Source organism: Bufo bufo, chromosome 6 (assembly GCF_905171765.1).
Source record: "Bufo bufo chromosome 6, aBufBuf1.1, whole genome shotgun sequence".
Classification (NCBI taxonomy): Eukaryota; Metazoa; Chordata; class Amphibia; order Anura; family Bufonidae; genus Bufo; species Bufo bufo.
In genome coordinates this window covers 334,589,475-334,608,671 of record NC_053394.1, presented here as the reverse complement: position 1 = coordinate 334,608,671, position 19,197 = coordinate 334,589,475, and the positions used below count along the sequence as shown (strand labels likewise).

At 39.8% G+C, this 19,197-nt stretch overlaps 1 protein-coding gene across 1 annotated transcript in view; it reads right to left on the bottom strand.

The window, feature by feature from the left end:
• The window catches only part of RALY (RALY heterogeneous nuclear ribonucleoprotein), a 239,627-nt gene extending 227,109 nt beyond the window's left edge, over positions 1–12,518 (bottom strand). The window contains exon 1 of the mRNA XM_040436068.1: positions 12,390–12,518. The gene's annotated coding sequence lies outside the window, so the exon portion shown is untranslated. The remainder of the gene's footprint in view (positions 1–12,389) is intronic.
• Between the last annotated feature and the right edge of the window lie 6,679 nt (positions 12,519–19,197).

Below are 19,197 nucleotides of genomic sequence, written 5' to 3'. Positions count from 1 at the left end.
TGCCCAGAAATGATATCCATCTTTAATAGGAAAGCAGTGAGAGACTTGCATTCTTATAAAATCTTGTAAGAATATAGAGTTGCCTTACTTCATAAGTGTCTGATAGACTTAAGGTGGCCATACACATTAATCTAAAGTTGTTAAAAATGGACAATTTCAACCAAAATGAACATTAGTCGGAAATTTAACAACCATCCACCGTTGACAGATGATAGACCATTATGGATTGAAAAGAAGTCAGCCGCATTTAATATTTTTGTCTTTTAGTTGGACGCAAGAACTTTCGTCCTTCACTTGGTTTCATTGAACATGTATGGGCAGTTTGAAAAACTGTAACGGCAATATGAAAGTGTGCATAGACGTGTCTGTGAAACGTTCACTAGATGTTTGTTTGTTTGACTGTTCAACCATCAACCAACTTCTATCTAATGTCTGTGGTGCTAATCTGACCATATACATTCAATAAATGTTGATCATTCGGCCGACAGCTATCTCTCCTGACATGCACATGCCCTTTTGGGTCTGGTGAACGTGTATGTGTGTTCAGTAAGGAGAGAGCCACTGCCGGACACCTCTGGTGGCAGCTTATTATTTAGAATAAGAAAAGGATCAAGTAAAGAAAATTCATTTCACCCCATTCTACTCTCTACTGACTTTATCTGCCAGGGGAGAGTTAGGAGCTCCCCATACACACATTAGAGTGTCGAATGGTGGGTTTGACTGACAACGTGCTAAATGTATACAGTAGGCTGTCTATACACTCTGAGGTGGACATAGACAGTAGAGGATCCCTGTGTAAAAATAGTAAGTGGACCCCTTACTGTTTATTCATCATAGTGCTTCTTGGCCCTTACTATGGCTACCTAGTGTATCCTTTATCTAATGAATCAGAATCTACCAGTAATTTTGAGCCAAGGGAAACTTGATGCACATTTTTAGTTAGTGGTAATGCCCCCCACCCCCACCCTGTGAATAGGGACCCTGTTCGGCTACACAGGCTGTACAAATAATTAGTCCACCCCTGCATACAATACAGATAGCTATCGGCTGGCATCATATTATCTTCCTTGAAACCCAACATGCTCAACCCTTTTTCCCCTTGATATCTGCAGCCGGGGAGAGTTTGAACACTTTCATACCCATGAGTTGGTCAACCAGTCCCACTGGTTCATCCAACATTCATCTACTGTCTTTTGTCCATGGCCACAAAGACATGAATCCAGAAATGAAAACCAGTGCTCATTAAAGTAGTCATCTCATCACTGAAATCCTCTCTAATCTGAGAGTCAATGCAGTGATCTCTGCTAGTTCAGCTACTAAGATGGCTGGAGGACAATTCAGCCAGCCATGTATCCATGGTTCTGTGACATTCATATGCCCTGACATATGGGCAAGGGCTATGGGGAGTCATTTTAATTTCATGCAGTGAGACAGCCTGATTTAAGAACTTTAGGCTACTTTCACACTCGCGTTTGGTGCGGATCCGCCATGGATCTGCGGAGATGGATCCGTTCAGATAAAACAACCGCATGCATCCGTTCAGAACGGATCCGTTTGAATTATTTTTAACATAGCTAAAATGGATCCGTCTTGAACACCATTGAAAGTCAATGGGGGGGGGGGGATCTGTTTTCTATTGTGTCTTACATTGACTTACATTGTGTGTCAGGAGAAATCTGTTTGGCTCAGCTCAAAGCGGAATGGAGACGGAACGGAGGCAAACTGATGCATTCTGAGCGGATCCTTTTCCATTCAGAATGCATTAGGGAAAAACGGATCCGTTTTGGACCGCTTGTGAGAGCCCTGAACGGATCTCACAAATGGAAAGCCAAAACGCCAGTGTGAAAGTAGACTTAGTTGTGTGACAGTGTCATGATAATGGTTATAGTAAATGTCCATACTGAATTCAAGAGTCCGTGCGGATATCTTTACAGTGCTCATAGATCTATTTTTCTGAGACAGAGCTCCAAATCCTTCATTTAGACATAGAATATGTACAATAAAGAGCTTTTCCAGGAGTTCAATATTGATGATCTATCCTCATAATAACTCATCAATATCTGATCAGTAGGGGACTGACTCCCAGCACCACCACAGATCAGCTGTTTGAGGAGGCCACTTCTCTCCAGAGAGTGCTGCAGCTTCCTCACAGCTCACCAAGCACAGCACAGTACATTGTATAGTGGCTGTGCTTGGTATTGCAGCCCAGGCCCATTCACTTCAATGGTGCAGAGCTGCAGACAGGCCAGTGACTGATGAATGTGACGTCACAAGTCTAAAAAGTGCAGCGGCCGCTTCAAACTAATGGTCGTTCAGAAATTGATCGATCAGAAATTGATGACCTATCCTAGGGAAAGGTTATTAACCTCTCCCGACCTCAGCTGTACATGTACAGTGGAAATTGTGTCTTTAAAGATGGCACCTGCTGAAAAGAGCAGCGGGCGCCATAGCCACCAGGTTTCTGCTGTTTCACACAGCAGACAATCACGGCCAATGTCTGCGTTTGTTAAAGTCCCTTAAGGGGATTTAAAATATGTGTAAGAAAAAGTAAAAAATTCGAATCACCCCCCTTTCCCCATAATAAAAAAACAATAAAAAAATAAAGATCATATGCACTGCTGCATCTTAAAAAGCCTGAACTATTAAAACCTAAAACTATTTAACTTGTACTGTGAACGCCATGTACTGTGAACGCCCTGCAAAAAATGAGCCCACACACAACTCTGTACATATAAATATAAAAAGATTATGGGGGTAAAAATATGATGATGCAAAGCAAAAATCTGTTTTAAAAAAACAAACAAAAAAAAAACACACATGTGTTATCACTGTAATCTTACTGGCCCAAATAATGATGGGAACAGCCAAACTGTAAAGGGAACATTATAAAAATAAAATCCATGAAACTTTGGTGGCATTGTGTTTTTTTCCAAAAATTGACCCCATTTTTACAAGCCGTTATACGTCTTTGTGAAAGTAAAAATAAATAAAAAATATGGCTCTGGGAAGGCAGGGAGTGAAAAACTAAAATGCAAAAATGGAAAATTCCAGGGTCTTTACATTAATAGGCAGTAAATCCCTGCACTCCCCCTTGTGGTGGCTACTGGAAGTGAGAATGTTAGTATCTATTAAGGGATTTTGAAGCTCTGCATCAGAAAAGTGGAGCTCCTGCCTCTACAAAGATATTTTCAGAAATTAATTGGCACAGAATGACCTAAAACTGTCACATTGTTAAAAACCGGACATTCAATTTAACCATCTCCTTTGTAGTAGAACTGTAGTTGCCTTCCCACCTGACTTGAGCATCCCTGAAATTCCTTTTGTCACCCAATCTAACATAGGCAATAGCTTGAAATTGCCAGAGAAGACTGGTTAGGATGATGCCAAACTTAGGGCTCTGGTAAGAAACGTAGCGGAGTTTGTAGCTGTCTTTCTCCTTTGAGGGGTTTTGTCGTCATCCCAAATTTACGAAAAGGCACATTTTTTCTGAGATATTCAAAACTGTATAGATGCACATATTGCTAGTTTGTCAGCTTAATTTGATCTTTTTATATTATGGTGACAGACGTGCAACATTCAACATTACATTGCAGCGACAACAACAACAGCCGCTGCGTGTAAACTATAATGATATACAGTATTTACTGGATGTTACTGAGCTGTGACGTAACTTGTGCTGTAATCCTCAATGTGGCATAGGGGCACAGGGGAAATCTGTAGTAAATGAATAGAACCTACTACCTAGGTCCAACAACATGGCCTAGCAGGAGGTGTCAGAAAAAGTGGTGGGGGTTTCAATAATATGATCTTCAGTCTGAGCACTTTTATTGTCTATGCAATTTTGCAAAAAGTAATAATTAAATTTATAAATATGCCCCTTTATGCCCTGGGCATTTTGGCACAGCATATGGCAGGAATGTTAATATACACGTTATGGGAGATGGGCTGAGTACCTGGTGTACTCACTTTAGAAGATCAGTGGTTCTTTGAGGAGTTTTCTGATACTTAGATATTGATAGCCTTTTCTCACTATAGCTCATCAGTATCAGACAGGTGGAGGTCCAACACTTGTCACCTCCACCTATCAGATGTTTCGAGAATCCAGAATCCAGAATCTGTAGATGAAACCAGAATCACAAGGTTCAGGTGAATGGGAGCTAAGCAGAAGAACACCAGTACTGGAAACGACATGGTAGATGCAGTCTCCCATCCACTGCTTGGTTTCTGCTGCCAGTAGCTGCCCAAAACAGCTGATCATTGGGGATCTGGGTGTCATACCACCACCCAATTGATATTGATGACCTACCATGAAGATAAGCATCACTTGGAAAATTCCTTTTAATGGTACACAATAAAAGGAATGAGGTTAGACTCTAGCAAAAAAATTGACCTTGTCTGTAGATGATTTTTTTTTTAATTCACCAAAAATAAGTTGACAGTGACACACTTAACCTATTGCATGAGTTCCATAGAGATTCTTCTTATGCGTGTATATGCTTTTCTATGCTTGCTTCAGTGCAACCCAGGGGTATAACTAATGGTGGGACAAAGGTGGCACTTAGGTTCTGTTGACTGAAGGGGAACATGTAAGAGGATGTTTGTGTATGTGTGTTTGGGTTAAATACAAAGCAATGTGAAAAATATTTTGTCTGCAATGCTGTATAATATGTTGACACTCCATGAATATCAAGAAATATACTTAACAATCACAAGTTAAACACGGAGGTGTCTCATAGTGTAACTCCCCTGACATGTCAGTAGAAATAAGTCAGAGACACTGACTGGGTATTTTTTTCTTGAAGACATTTCGCTAGTCATCCAACTGGCTTTTGATGTTAGAATGGCTTGTATGAGAAATCGCTTGCATTAAAAACTGGTGACTTGCACTTCAGTTATGTATGGTGTTGACTGTATATGCATGACTGAAGCTATTGGGAATGAACATAAAGCCCTGGTGTGAAGTGATTGGGGGTAGGCTGAGATGCCAAGCACAGCTGCTATCACATCCATGGCACTGTGCTTGGTGAGCAAAGAGAAGGCCGCCGTGCTACGGAGGATAGGTCATCAGTGAAAATATTTGGGAAAACTCCTTTAAATTGGAGAAACAAAACTTGAAAGGAGGTGGTGGTTTGCAAGATCTATTGTCTGCCACTAACAATGCAGCTCTAAAACCATTCCTGAGGCAGATTAATCACACCGAATAGCTTCAGTCATTTAAATGCAAACAATGCCTTATGTCTATGACTGAAGCATGAGTCACTCGTATTTAATGAGGGAGAATTTTCATACAAGCCATTCTAATTGAGAAAGCCAGTCAGATGACTAGTGAAACGGCTTCAAGAAAAAAATACAAATCCAGTTGCTCTGACTGATTAGTACTGATACACCATGACCTGGATAAATGAGAACCTTCACAGACATATTCCCTAGTTGATGAACTTCATATGCCACAGGTCTGCAAAACAATTCAATTTCCAACAGTTGTAACAAAAATCAGACCAAAAGCCAAATAACCAAAAGCATAAATGGTGCCCAACAATGGGATCCAAGGTAGGAACTAAGCTAATCCTTGTAGGTATGGAAGTGTCATGTGCTAGCTATTCTATATACCGGGATTGGCCACCTTTTGTATACCATTTAAAAAAAATATTGTACACTGTCAAGCTCATTTAGGGGACCACATTTGCACCCGAGTCCTAGAACTTGAAGGGGCCTAAAATCCACTCTACAGCTCATTTAGAAGACCACATTTGCACCAAAGTCTTGAGTGACTGATGGAGCCCATTGGCTACCACAATTGTCTCCTAATTCTAGTGCCTGATGGAGCCAAATAGCCACTCTACTATATAAGAGAAGACCCATAAATGAAACTTGATGATTGGGGGGATATGGTACTGATTTTGCTTTGGGATGCAGGATCTTCACATTATTCTTCTGTCTGCTAGTGATTATTTGATCTAGATATTGAATAATAACTTTCCTGTCTAACAATCAAAAATGGTATTTACCGAAGCAGCACAGGGAAGCTATATTTCATCTAGTTTTTCAGTTCTGCACTGTTTTATTCCCAGCAATGGATTACTCTTCCATCTTCGCTTCATTATGCTGTCCTATAACCAGGTCAGGTACACATGATGCTTCAAATGTGGGTTTAATTTAGTAGAAATCCAATGCTAATATACCATGGTGCACTATTCTAACGTGTATATGTGCTTTCACTTCAAAAGAAACCATGATATGAAAACACTCGGCAGTCATCCTGTCCATTATGTACATGTCAAAGACAGACATCTGTTGTAGGCAGTAAAGTGCTATCACATCACAATAGCGTCTCCCCATTGGGGATTTGATTTACTTTTCAAGACGTTCATTAACTACTAATTATAGGAACTGTCATTTGCAACAGGATTAAACAGAGATTATTATTCTACACCTCAACTTTTTAATGGGCAGTCATTTGGTATGAAGGTGTTATCAAAACTATTGTACTCTGATTGTTTGCTCGTGGTTATAAATCAGATTCCACTATTATGTATGAAAGGATTTTTGGAAAATTACAGGGGGAACCCATAGGTCCGTTCCTTTAAAAAAATGAAAGGGGGAACAAATGCAAAATCTGTACCATTTATGATACTTGTGTTTTCTTATGGCAGAGGGGTCTTTGAGCTTTGTCACGTGTGCCACGCACTACCTACGTGACTTGAATGCAACTGGAAGGGGTTACTCTGCTGCTCATACTACACAAACCATTTGTACAAAGCTACTGATGAATTAAGCACACCCCAAAATCCACACAAAACTGATTGTTACAGTCAATGCGATGCCAACACTTTAACACACAGATACACACTGGTACACACTGTGCTTTCTAGCATCAGGCAGGTTGACTTCTAGCACAATGGCATTTAAAGCGTTAACATAGGTCAGCGATACTTTTTATGCAATAGTACAGTGCTTAAGAAAGGTTACAAAAAATGATTAAATAGCAATGACATACACATTAGGCAAAACAGTTGTAGAATAAAGAGATAAAAGAAAGAATAACAGACCTCTTACTACATTGGTTACATCCTTGCCTCTGACTAAATGTATTTTAAAATATGAGATTTTTTAAAGGGTCTTAGCCAGCCCTTCTTACCCTCCTCTTAGGTTTCTTTCACACTAGCGTTTTTCTTTTCAGGCAATGAGTTCCGTCACAGGGGCTCTATACCGGAAAATAACTGATCAGTTTTATCCCCATGCATCCTGAATGGAGAGTAATCCGTTCAGGATGCATCAGGATGTCTTCATTACAGTCATTTTGACTGATCAGGCAAAAGATAAAACCGCAGCATGCTACGGTTTTATCTCCGGCGAAAAAAAAAAAGAAAACTTGCCTGAATGCAGCATTTTTTCCCATAGGAATGTATTAGTGCCGGATCCGGAATTTCAAAATACCGGAATGCCGGATCCGCCCTTCTGACCGAAAAAACGGTGAAAAAAATAAATGCCGGATCCGTTTTGCCGGATGACACCGGAAAGACGGATCCGGCATTTCAATGCATTTTTTTTTACTGATCAGGCATTTTTTAGACTGATCAGGATCCTTATCAGTCTTACAAATGCCATCAGTTGGCATACGTTTTTCTGGATCCGGCAGGCAGTTCCGGCGACGGAACTGCTTGCCGGATCACTCTACCGCAAGTGTGAAAGTAGCCTTAGGCAGGTGACAGGAGGCTACCAAATTACATGCACGAAGGCAAAAACTATACAACAATTCTAATTTATGACAAATTTCCTTGTGGGTATCTCCTAGCAATATCACCAGCGAGTTTTACAGTATATTTTTTAGCAATCTTGAATATGAAATTTTAATTATTCCATCCCATATGTAATTCAGTGGGTTCCCTAAAGCAAAAAATCCATGTGTTTCTTGATCATATTAGGGGGATTATTTCGAAACATGGATTATGACAATGGTGGCTTTGGGGCATTATTTTTCTTTGTCCCACGTAGCCACCTATTTGGTATGTGGTATGGTATTGGTGTCTCCCAGTCTGGCTTTACAGTATATGCATTTCCTTTGTGACATTGGGGTGAGCTGTGTACCCTACAGAGAACATTTGGGGGTTCATTTCTTAAGCTGAAATACACCTAAATTAGGCGTATTTCAGCCACAAATGGCGACTTCTCCCCACTCACGCCAAGTCTAAAAGTGTGGGCGTGGCACGGAAGGGGACGGGCTGACAGGTCCATCTCATTAATCATTTTCTACGCCTGTTTTAAGTGTAGAAAATGGTCTAAATGTAAGACAGCTTGGAAACTGTCTTACATTTAGAACTGGCGCCTGCACCTCTTCATAACTTTGGCATAACCACCGCAGCTATGGGCTTTATTAAGACCGGAGTCTAAAATGCCGGTCTTAATAAATGTGCCCCTTGGTCTCTAGTGTTTATTTACTAACAAATATAATTAGCCTCTCCCTGGGATACAATACCATGTAAGTAATCGGCCAACATTTCTCCAGAAATGTTTTAAGGTAAAACCATAGCTCAAACAGGTCCAAGAACAGTGGGCTTGGCCGACAGTCTAATGTGTATGGGATGCTCCTGACTCTCCCCCGACAATTGATGTTGGTGAAGAGGAGGATTGGGCAAAGTGAATTTTTTTCATCCAATCCTTTTGTTCTCCCATGAGATAAGATGCCGCCAGAGGCGCCGGGCAGTGGCTTTCTCCCCGTCTCCCCATTGAATAGACATACACATTCGGCCGAATGTCTATGGGAGAGCCTGGAGGGAGTCAGGAGAGATAGCCGGCAGCTATTGAACGTGTAAGGCCATCCCAACAGGCCCCTTCAGTCTACAGGGCTTGGGAGCAACTGCAATTAATTTGCACCTTATAGAATCATGTGGGTGATTCAACTGAATCAGACCACAAACAAATTTTGAGAAATTCATTAATCTCTAATTTTCTCTCTGTTACATGGGTCCATATATTTTGGATATCTCCCATGCTCCAACATTATTATTTTGGCTTATTCAAATGTTCTTACAGTATGCATGTGTACAGTATGCATGTGATTTATTTTTATTATGAGCCCTACTGTGGACCCAATGTACAATCTGTATATATAGGGTGATAAATAATTCCTATATGGCCGATGTATTTCTATCAAAATGAGGTTGTATTCTAAAAATACTGCTACCTTGGTAAAATCTGTTCTTTAGGCCATGTCCATACTTGTGGTCTCCTGACCAGTATAATAGAAAGGATTGGGAATATGATATATTTCACAGATCCAATGATAAATTATATACACATATTCCCTTAAGTGTCAGAAGTAAGGTACTGATATGTAATTGGCTCCAAATCCCTTATTAGAACAGGCAGCAGGTGTAATATCAGTTCCCAATATCCAGCAGGAGAAGGTTTTATAATGATGGAAACAGAATAGCTCAGTCCTTGGAATGATATTCCCTGGTGCCCACATTATGTGATTAATTACACAATTCTCTGCTGACATTTTCAAGTCGTAAAGTCCCTACTATGGTTATTGGAAATAGGGAAAACACAGAGGGTGGTGATGAAGATAACATTCTTACATGCTAGAGTGACTGTCCTTAAGACACTTTCATGTCCTTCTACCAATAGGGCCAACCATGTTCATGTAATAATTATTATAGCGAAAGGACTTAACTTATACATGGGCCCTTGATCTCAAACAATGTAGTAAAACGATCCAGCACTTGGTAAAATTGCAAATCTTCTCTTCATTTCAATTCATCTTGAGAAAACAAACATTCAATTGTATTGGCAGCCCCATGGGAAGTAGCCTACATTTTTACAAACACTATCCAAGTCCTTATTCATGAGCCATGGGCCATGAGCCATGAGTAAGGACACGGAAAGCATTTGAAACATGTAGGCTACATCCCATGGGGCTGCCAATACAATTGCTATATGGATGTTTGTTTTATCAAGATGAATTGAAATAAAGAGAAGATTTGCAATTTTACCAAGTGCTGGATCATTTTACTACATTGTTCGGGTGAATGCCGCAGGTCTGGTGGGGTCTACACACTGGTAAGACTCACTTTCCTAAGGAAACCAGTGAGCTGGTGTTTGCTATTTGTTAGCCCTCGATCTTGACCCTTAAAGGGAGCTGTTAGTACATGAAAGATTTCATTATGAGAAAAATCCAGCATTAATAATAAATAAGTATTAAAAGGGGTTGTCTGAGTTCAATAAATATGCTAAAAAACAAAAGAAGTGCCCCTTTTTCCCCTTACCACTTTCAGTGATGAGCTCTGGTCCTCCCCGTCCCCGACGCTGATTGTTTTCCTGGCTGCAGCAGTGACATCCCATGTACTGCTGAGACCAGCGATTGGCTGCACGGTGACTTGTTTGCACGGAACGTCACTGCTGCAACCAGGAAGATGAGGTCAGTGGCGGGGAGGACCGGGCGCAGCATTGGAAGCTGCAGTGGAGAAAAGGGGTAAGTATCGCTTATTTTGTTATCTTAGAACCTTTACAGGGGCTGCCAGGAGTTTTCATTGAACTTGGACAACCCTTTAAAGGCATTTAGTCAGGGCTAGCTTTAGGTGGGATAGTGCCCTATGCAGTACCATCATGTGAAGCTCTCCCTCCTTATAGTACCCAAATAATACAAACATACAGTGTATAAATGACCATACCATACAGTGCCCAAATAAGACTGATTCCTGCCTAAATGATATTGCCCAACCAATAAGCTAACAAAAGTAGATGCATCGTGTGCCCTCCAAAACTTCAAATACTAAGTGTGGTATTAACGTTGCGTGCTTCAAATGCCTATGTTAATCAGGGCAAGTGGTGGTGATAGCACAAGTGCACCCCTAGGTCCGGGCGCTGAACTCAGCTTAAGTTATATATAGTAGGCCACATGGTAGATGTTTCATTTAACATAATAAGTATTTCATTTTGACTCTCTTTTAATTTAATTGCAGTAAAATCTTAAGTTCCCTGTAGATGTTGTTCTTCCCAAGGGTGATTGGCACACGCAGCATTCAGTCTGTATCACCCTGTGGACATTACAGATACATCATGCCAAGGTGAACTTTTCAATTCCTCCTGTTCATTTCTGCCGTCTTTCCTTTTTTTTCTCCCATATCACGCCCATATTATTAATTGGTGCTCAGAGAGAAAGAAAAAAAAAGAAAAAAGAAAAACCTAAATCTAATTACCTCCTCACTAAGATGGACCTAGCAATATCTGCCAACCAGAGTCCCTGTTACTGATACAAAAATACATACAACACTCTAAATGCTCGTCACCATGGTCAAATAAAATGAAATCTGCAGATCCGAGCCGTTATTTGAGTGAAGCACATTTGGCATACATTGCATCTGGACTGCTGTTACATTCAGGTAAGAGGAATGGAAATCTATAGATGCTTTTATCCTGTTACTAACAAGGGAAGGCATTGTCGTGATAATTCAATAAGAGGCATTTCTACAGAGTGCCTATACAATGAAGAATTCTTCTCAGTATTTCCTCTATCCCATTAGGATTTTATTACTTTGGGATATTTCTGAACAAAATCTCTCAAAGTATAAAAATCTATCTACAAACTCAGCAACACCAAAGACTGCACCACATATGAGAACACAAAAAAAATTCTAAATGCTCTTTGAAATCTCCAATTTGTGCAAAAATTCATACAACCGCGCTGTCTGGTTAATGCATATTTATTGCAAATTTTCTCCAACGGTTTAACAGGTTAAAATGCGATTATTAACACTTTCTCCGTAATGGGTCAGATTTAACCCTTAGTATTTGAGCAAAGGCCATAAACTGAGTGTTCAGCAATGCAATGCAAGGCCTATGTGTCACCAGAGCTGTCCATTAAATATCCTTAATGTTGGGTTCATATCAGATATAAAAGGTTAAAAATCACTTGATGTTGCAGAGAATAAAAAAAAAAAATTGTCACATTGATAAGCCACATGTATCCACACAAATACATTTACTTATAATTGTTCCAAAAACTCAAAACAAATCAAATTTCTTTTCTTTCAAACAAGATTCAAAATCTAAATGAAAAAAAATAAAAAAGAAAAGAAAAATATTTTTTAAAAAAAGAAAAGAAAACAAGACAGCAGTAAAGGAAAAAAAAATAAACAGAGAAGATTTTAATAATAGTAATATGTTATAAAAAAAAATAAAAAAAAGAAGCACAAAATTACCTGGGTTTTTTAAAGAAAAAAAATATCCCTTTTTCTCTAGAAGGAATAAAGAAAAATCTCAGAGCCTAAAAGTTGTGACAATCATTACAGCGCACAGCAAAATTGTTAATGATTTTGTCCCTTTTTTTAGAGAAAGAAAAAAAAAAGAAAAAGAAAAGAATGTAAAAAAGGCAAAAAAGTACTCACCAGGCAAGAAAATGTCAGAGGTAAAAAGGTCACAAGAAGAAGAAGAGAGTTAATAGAAGCAAGGCAGGAGGAGAGGTAGGAGTGTAGAAAAGGGCAGATGCTCAGATACAATGTATCAGCTGCTGCACCAGGCTGGATACAAAGTAACAGCATCAAGGGACTAGAGGCTGCATACTACCCACTGGATCAAACCATTGGATTGATGTGGGGGTGGCAGGGCATACAGGGCACTTCAAACCACTGGTAATCAAGGCTGTCTATGCCAGCATTAATGCCCATGTAATGCAAAGGTTATATACAATTCATGTTATGGCTACGATAGTGAATGATGAGAACTATGGGAGTCATTTTTTCCCTTTTCATCTGTCCAACCCCCCGCTCTTTGCTGTAGTTATGGTCAAATCCAGTTGATGCCTTATTAAATAGCTGGAGCTGTATAATGTTGAGCTTCAGATGAGAAAGGAGGGGGAGAGAGGTGGATCTGCTTGTGCGAGCTGTCTGTGCATGATTAATCAAGACAAAATAACACTATTTGTATGCCTGTTAGACTTGGGTTCATTTGTGTGTCTGTGGGCATGTGTGCGCCTGTGTGCTTAATGGAAGAATACAAATGAATGCATACATTCACACACAAGAAAAAATGCTAATTGCCTGGTACATTGGGATTCCTGTCCTGAGGTATTGTTTTTCACCATGACGTTTGAAAAAGTTGCACGAGCTGTGGCTAGTGATGAGCGTATATATATATATGTACATATGTATAATACATATGTACAATATTTTGCTCCTGGTAGACAGAGTTACCTTACTACAAACGTGATTTTATTTTATAAAATATATAGGTTCCATATGCACATCAATATTAGTTGGAAGGTCTGGGTATAGAACTTGCACTGGGGACCATGATATCCAAGCTTCATCTCTGATTGTGTGGATTTCATCTGTAGTCCATACCCATGGGGTTAGACAGTATCGGTACAGTACTACAGTGTAATCCAGTGGGCCCAGGTTCTGGCACAATATTGGGTCAAAAAGATTCAGTAGAAGACAATCCCCTTTGAAGTGCACTGAGAACCCATCACTTTGATTTCATTCACAAATAACTTATTGCAATGCATTAATGATTGCATAGGCCTTGCAAATAGTTTCCTGGAGTGAGACCGGGTCATGCCACTCCAGCATTGTATTCCTGACAATGATAAAGTTCAGTAGGTATTGGATAAAATTATTAGTACATACTATAGACAAGTGAATTGATTCTACCAAATCAAGAGAGACAAACATACAAGTCTAATTTCTTTGGTAGCTACGCTATATGTCAATGCTAAATCTTTTAAACAGACCTTGAATCATAACTGATAAAAGCTAAGCCAGCATCACATCTGCAGACAGCTATTTCGGGGTGATTACATCAGCACTGAGCAGAGAGAACTGGCTTATCTAGGTGAGAGGCCTTGGTCAGGAACCAGGGAGTACTACTTCTTCTTATCGAGAACACCTAGTAAATGTTTTTTCTTTTTTAAAGAAATCAAGTTTGCATGTCTTTCTTGTTGGGGGGTCTCTCTCTCTCTCTCTCTCTCTCTGATTCAAGTTGAATCAATTAGTATCTGAATTAAATTTTTGGGTAGATTTAGATAAATTGGAATGAAACTAATTTTAGGAATTTTGCTCTACTTAGTACATACCAGATACCAGGTGTACACCGTTTTACTTTACCCTCCTCCTTGGTTAATTTGGAATTCATTTTCAGAAAATATTATATGAATTGAAATGTTCTACCAAAAAAAGATGAGTTCCATCATCCTAGGGACAATTGGTATGTGACCTACTCCACAACTTGTACTCAAGGTTTTTCCTTCTTTCCTATCACAGCATATTATGATGGCTGATACCAAGGGATCAACACAATTTTTTTTCATAAATGAAATTCTGTATATTCGAGGTCTCATGGGCTGTCACTCTGCCTGAAATGCAATCTGGTGATCATTATTCTAAACTTCTTTATATGTTTTATATTGGCACAAGCATTATGTTCTACTGGAATACACTAAAAATAGGAGAAGTACTACATTTGATGCATTCTGTTCATTGTAACAGACAGGCTAAGTCTGTGGGGGCATGGAAATATGTTTCATATAAATGTGGGTCAGTCCTGTATTAAACTGATTACCCCCTGCCAACTTCTGCTCTCAGTACAGGTCCAAAATAGATCCAAGTTTGATGTTTTAAACTATGGCTGTCTGCTGAAGAGTGAAGACCTATCTTCTGAAAGGAGCAACCTGCAATTTTCTGCAATTAGATATTCAATTTGTAAAAATAAAATAAAAAATCTGACGGTGCCTAGGCCTTGTTATTCTCATTCACACCCCTGGGAGAATGGAGAGCAGCATGCTACATGGACTGACTTGCAGTGTCTGTACAGAGGAGAACCCTAGGTAGATTCTCACTGCTAATGGCAGTCGAATGGGAAACCTGCTCTGCATGGGCCCACTAGAAAGCTGAAAAGCTGCTTCAATGGTAAATTCTACCTTCCTATAGGGGTTCTATGAGATTCCTCCCAGAAACAGCACAACTCATGTTCATGGTCTGTGTCCAGTTTTATAGCTCGCTTCCACTGACTTGAATAGCAAACCAAATTCTAATCCTGTGCAACCAATTCAAATACATAAGTCCTGTCACAATGACTGTCTACTCGCCATAACCTATTGGAAGGGCGAAATGATGGTTCATAGTGGGCTCCTGCCTGTTTAAACAGTTTTCCCAGAATCAAAACTTATCTATGTCTACAGAATAGAGCATAATGGTTTGATTGCTAAACCTCAACAGATCATAAGAGTGCATGCACACTGCTACTTCATTCACATCTATTGGACTGATGCATATAGCCGGGCGCATTAGTAAACCATTTTAGTCAGTCAGACTTCGAATAGATTGGCAATGGGCAAACTTGACCACTGTTCCCTTCACTTGGGTACATGGGGCCTCATTGAGCGTGTTCCAGTGGTGGAACCCCTGCACTCAAGCACTGATTCTGGGAAAAATCCTTTAAGTGGGACCATCAATTCCAGTGAGGCCATTAGTATTATCAGAAACTAGTCTTTGGCCACACCAATTTCTTAAAAAGGTATTGATGTCAAATATTTAGTTTCCGCATACAGAAATAAAAGCAAACACAATGCAACAGAACTCAAGCATAGAACACATGGACTAATACTATATTTGTTATGAATATGAATATATAAGGTACTTAGCAAATATGTTTTGATCAAAATCATTTGTGCCCATCTACCACGGCAAGGTGACCTCAATCTGGATGGGAACCTACTCTATGATACCTCTCTATGTGACAACTGCACTCTTAATTTAGGCAAACCAAAGTCCACATTGTGTTTGCTCTGTTTGTTACCTCGCTAGGTGCCAGCAGGTCTCAAAGTAAATTCAGGGAGAGCAGACTACAGCTGAATATTGCAGTAATTAAAATTAGCCTGTAGATAAGATGGGCTAGTTAGGAGTGCATTAAAATCAATTATGTAAAGGTAGACCAAATAAGACATTTTCATGCTTATTAAAATACCTAACAATGGAGGAATGAATGATCCCAGGTTCTTCAAATCTCATTTACATCATATTTTATGTTCACAGCATGTATGTATCGTATGTATAATGACTAGATTACATGTCAAGTTGTCGCATCATCATGAAGTGAAAGCTTAGTGTTACCTTTGAATCATGCATGATAAACAGTCACCCCCTATATAGAGGCAGTTGTCTATTAATGCATCCTTTGCTGGCCTTATCCCTATGGGTGATGTGACAGAAAGGAAAGGGCCCAGACGGTATTCGGAAATGTCTGCCTCAAAGTGCTAATTATTTATGAAGTTATTATTACAGCAGTCAGTGGAGTCTGACTGTTCTGCTCCGACATAAGCTTTTATTCTGCATTTTTTTCTTCTTTTGACATCATCGCTTTGTCTCGGAGAGTTTTGGATCTTATTACTGTATTCAGTAAAGTAGTCCTGTGGTGGAGCTGAGACATCACTCACGTAGTCAAATCTTTAAGGGATTTGTGTGACGTTACAAAAATGGCCTATTAGTGATGCCAACCGGCTGGTAAACCACTAGCCCAGCTGATATTAGCAATCAGGAGCTGGTGGTTGTGAAAAGTGTTTTTAGCAGCAAGTGCCAGTAATTTTGCTTAATCTGACAGTTGGTGTGCAATCAGGTTATTTCCTACATGGATTCAATTCTGCTACATTACCTGGTCCCTGTGGACATAGGAACGTCAGCAGTGTCAGCACTACCTCAAGTGTAGGACTGGTGTCTATGGGAGATTGCAGTACGCAAAGCAGCAAAGAGCCAGAGAGCCTCCCATTCAGCAGCCAGGCATGGGCACGTAGACTGTGTATGCAGGCCTAAGAGTCAAGAATAGACCCTGTCAGAATACTGATTTACAGGCTATTTGGCTATGTACCTACACTAAGTTTGAAGTCAACATATTGACAAGCACTTTTTGCCATGATTTATGTAACAAAACTGGTGCAATAAACAACAACATTGGCGCAGGTAAATCAACACCTTAGATGCCGCTATCAGTACTAAGGGGGGCTTTTTGATTACAAGGGTTGACTCAATTAGGTAAGCAATAATGTAAATAAGTAATGATGCCTGTACTGGCATTTTGTAAGTCTGGGGCTACATGCCGACTATCACTATGACACATGTAAGAAATCATGCTGTAGTGCTGCTTGCATTGCAACTAGTGAATGTGGTCAGGTTAAGACGTGTTAGTTGCAATAAATCTAGCGGACTAGGTTTTCTTGCCATTGTAGGGCCTTGGAGATATAAACTTGCAATGTGATACCATCTACTTTTACTAGTTGTGATAAAGGCAGTGGTACCCAGCATTCTGTAGATGTGTGACCAATGTCATTGTGCTGCCCCAGCCTAAATGTGCCCTAACAGATGCCTATGCCTTTTACATTTACAGATAGTAATATATTGGAGTTACAGATAAATGATCATAAGTTAAAGTAGTTGTCTGGGCCATGGCAAAAATTGGGGATGGCCAGGCACAGAGTGTGAGTAAAAAATAATTCCACTAACCTGCTCTGGTCCCCACTGCTTCTTGACCTCATCACTTCCAGTCCCCACTTGTATTGAATTGCAATGTGCCAACTCCCCACACGTCAACACAGATGGCCAATCATTGGCCTCAGTGGTGACGCATTCAGGGACGGCACATGACCTCTGAGGCCACTGTTTTCCCGACAGCAGTGACGTACAAAGAGTCGGCAGTTCGCACTTGTGGCCAGTCGAGGGCTGGAGGCGGCAGAGGAGGAGACATACCACAGGAACCAGGACAATCAGATCAGGGTTTTCTTTTTTGACTCACACATACTGTGCCTGGCCATCCTTCATTTTTTCAGGCTCTGGACAACCCTAATGGGATTAAAAGATAAATAAAGTGAATTAAGCATCACTTAAAAATATAGTCATGTGTGACAGTAGACTAAACACATTTTTTTTAAATAGACCATTTCTATTAAGCAAGTATATAAAAAAAAAATCTTCTAAATGTTTTATATCTTTGTATCCATAACAACCCGTGCTATAACGCTAATGTCTTATTATTGGTGAATGGTGTGAAAGAATAATACAAATAAAACATGTCAAATTGTTTATTAATTGTTTACATATTATAAAAATGAAATTTTAAATAAACTTATTTATAATATACCTCAAAATGACGCCTAAGGCTAGGGCTACACAGTGATATTTGCCGCACAACAAAAAGGGTACAACTACTTTGTGACATGTGTCGCACGACGTTCATGTCGCACCAATGTTGCACCACATTTTTTATAATGATAGTCAATGATGTGACAGGCAACCTGCTGCGACTGTGATGTGACAGTCTCACAAAAATCCAACTAGGTTGGATTTTTTGCATCTGTCGAGTCGCAGTCACAGCATGTTGCAGTGCTACACCATTGACTATCATTGTAAAAATTGTCGCACAAGTTTTCAGCGACAAGGAGTCACGCGACACATGTTGTGTAGCCATAACCTAAAAGTTTATGCAAAAAATTCAACTGAAAAAATAAAAAGGTTTTGGCTAAGAGATAAAAACTAAAAATAACCTAAAAATCGAATGTGCTGTCTAAACTGGAACATTGAAGGCATATCGCTAGGATATGCCACCAATGTCAGATTAGTGTCGTTCCCACCTCTGGACCCACACCTATCTTTAGAACAAAGCTTCCAAAAAGAACTAGAGCACACCTCGCAAATGCGACCGCCTGCCATTCATTTTATGGAACTGCCGAAAATAGCAGAGCGCTGGCTCGTCTATTTCCAGTAGTTCCATAGAAGTGAATGGAGCGGTGGCTTCTCTTACACAGTGTGCTGTTTATTCATTTCTATGGAACTTCCAAAAATAAGGCGAGCTCGGCAAAGAGTTGGGCCACACACCAATCTGACATTGCTCGCATAACCTAACAGTATGCCAAAAATGTTCCAGGTGAGACAACTCCCTTAAGGAGTCATTTTTAGCTCTCATCTCTTAGCCATAACGTTTGTGGGACAACTTATAGAACTTTTAGACATGCCACTAATGTCCCAGGTGAGACAGTCATTTTAACGCGAAAATTGGCCTTGTCCACAAGAGTTAACACAATTTGAAAGGGCAGTGACGACTCCACAATATGCATATTTTTGGTTCTGCATTTACTGTAATCATAATTGAAGATGAGACAAGTTGACTAATTATCCTTGCTCCTTATTTATAATGACTTCATGCAAAATACAC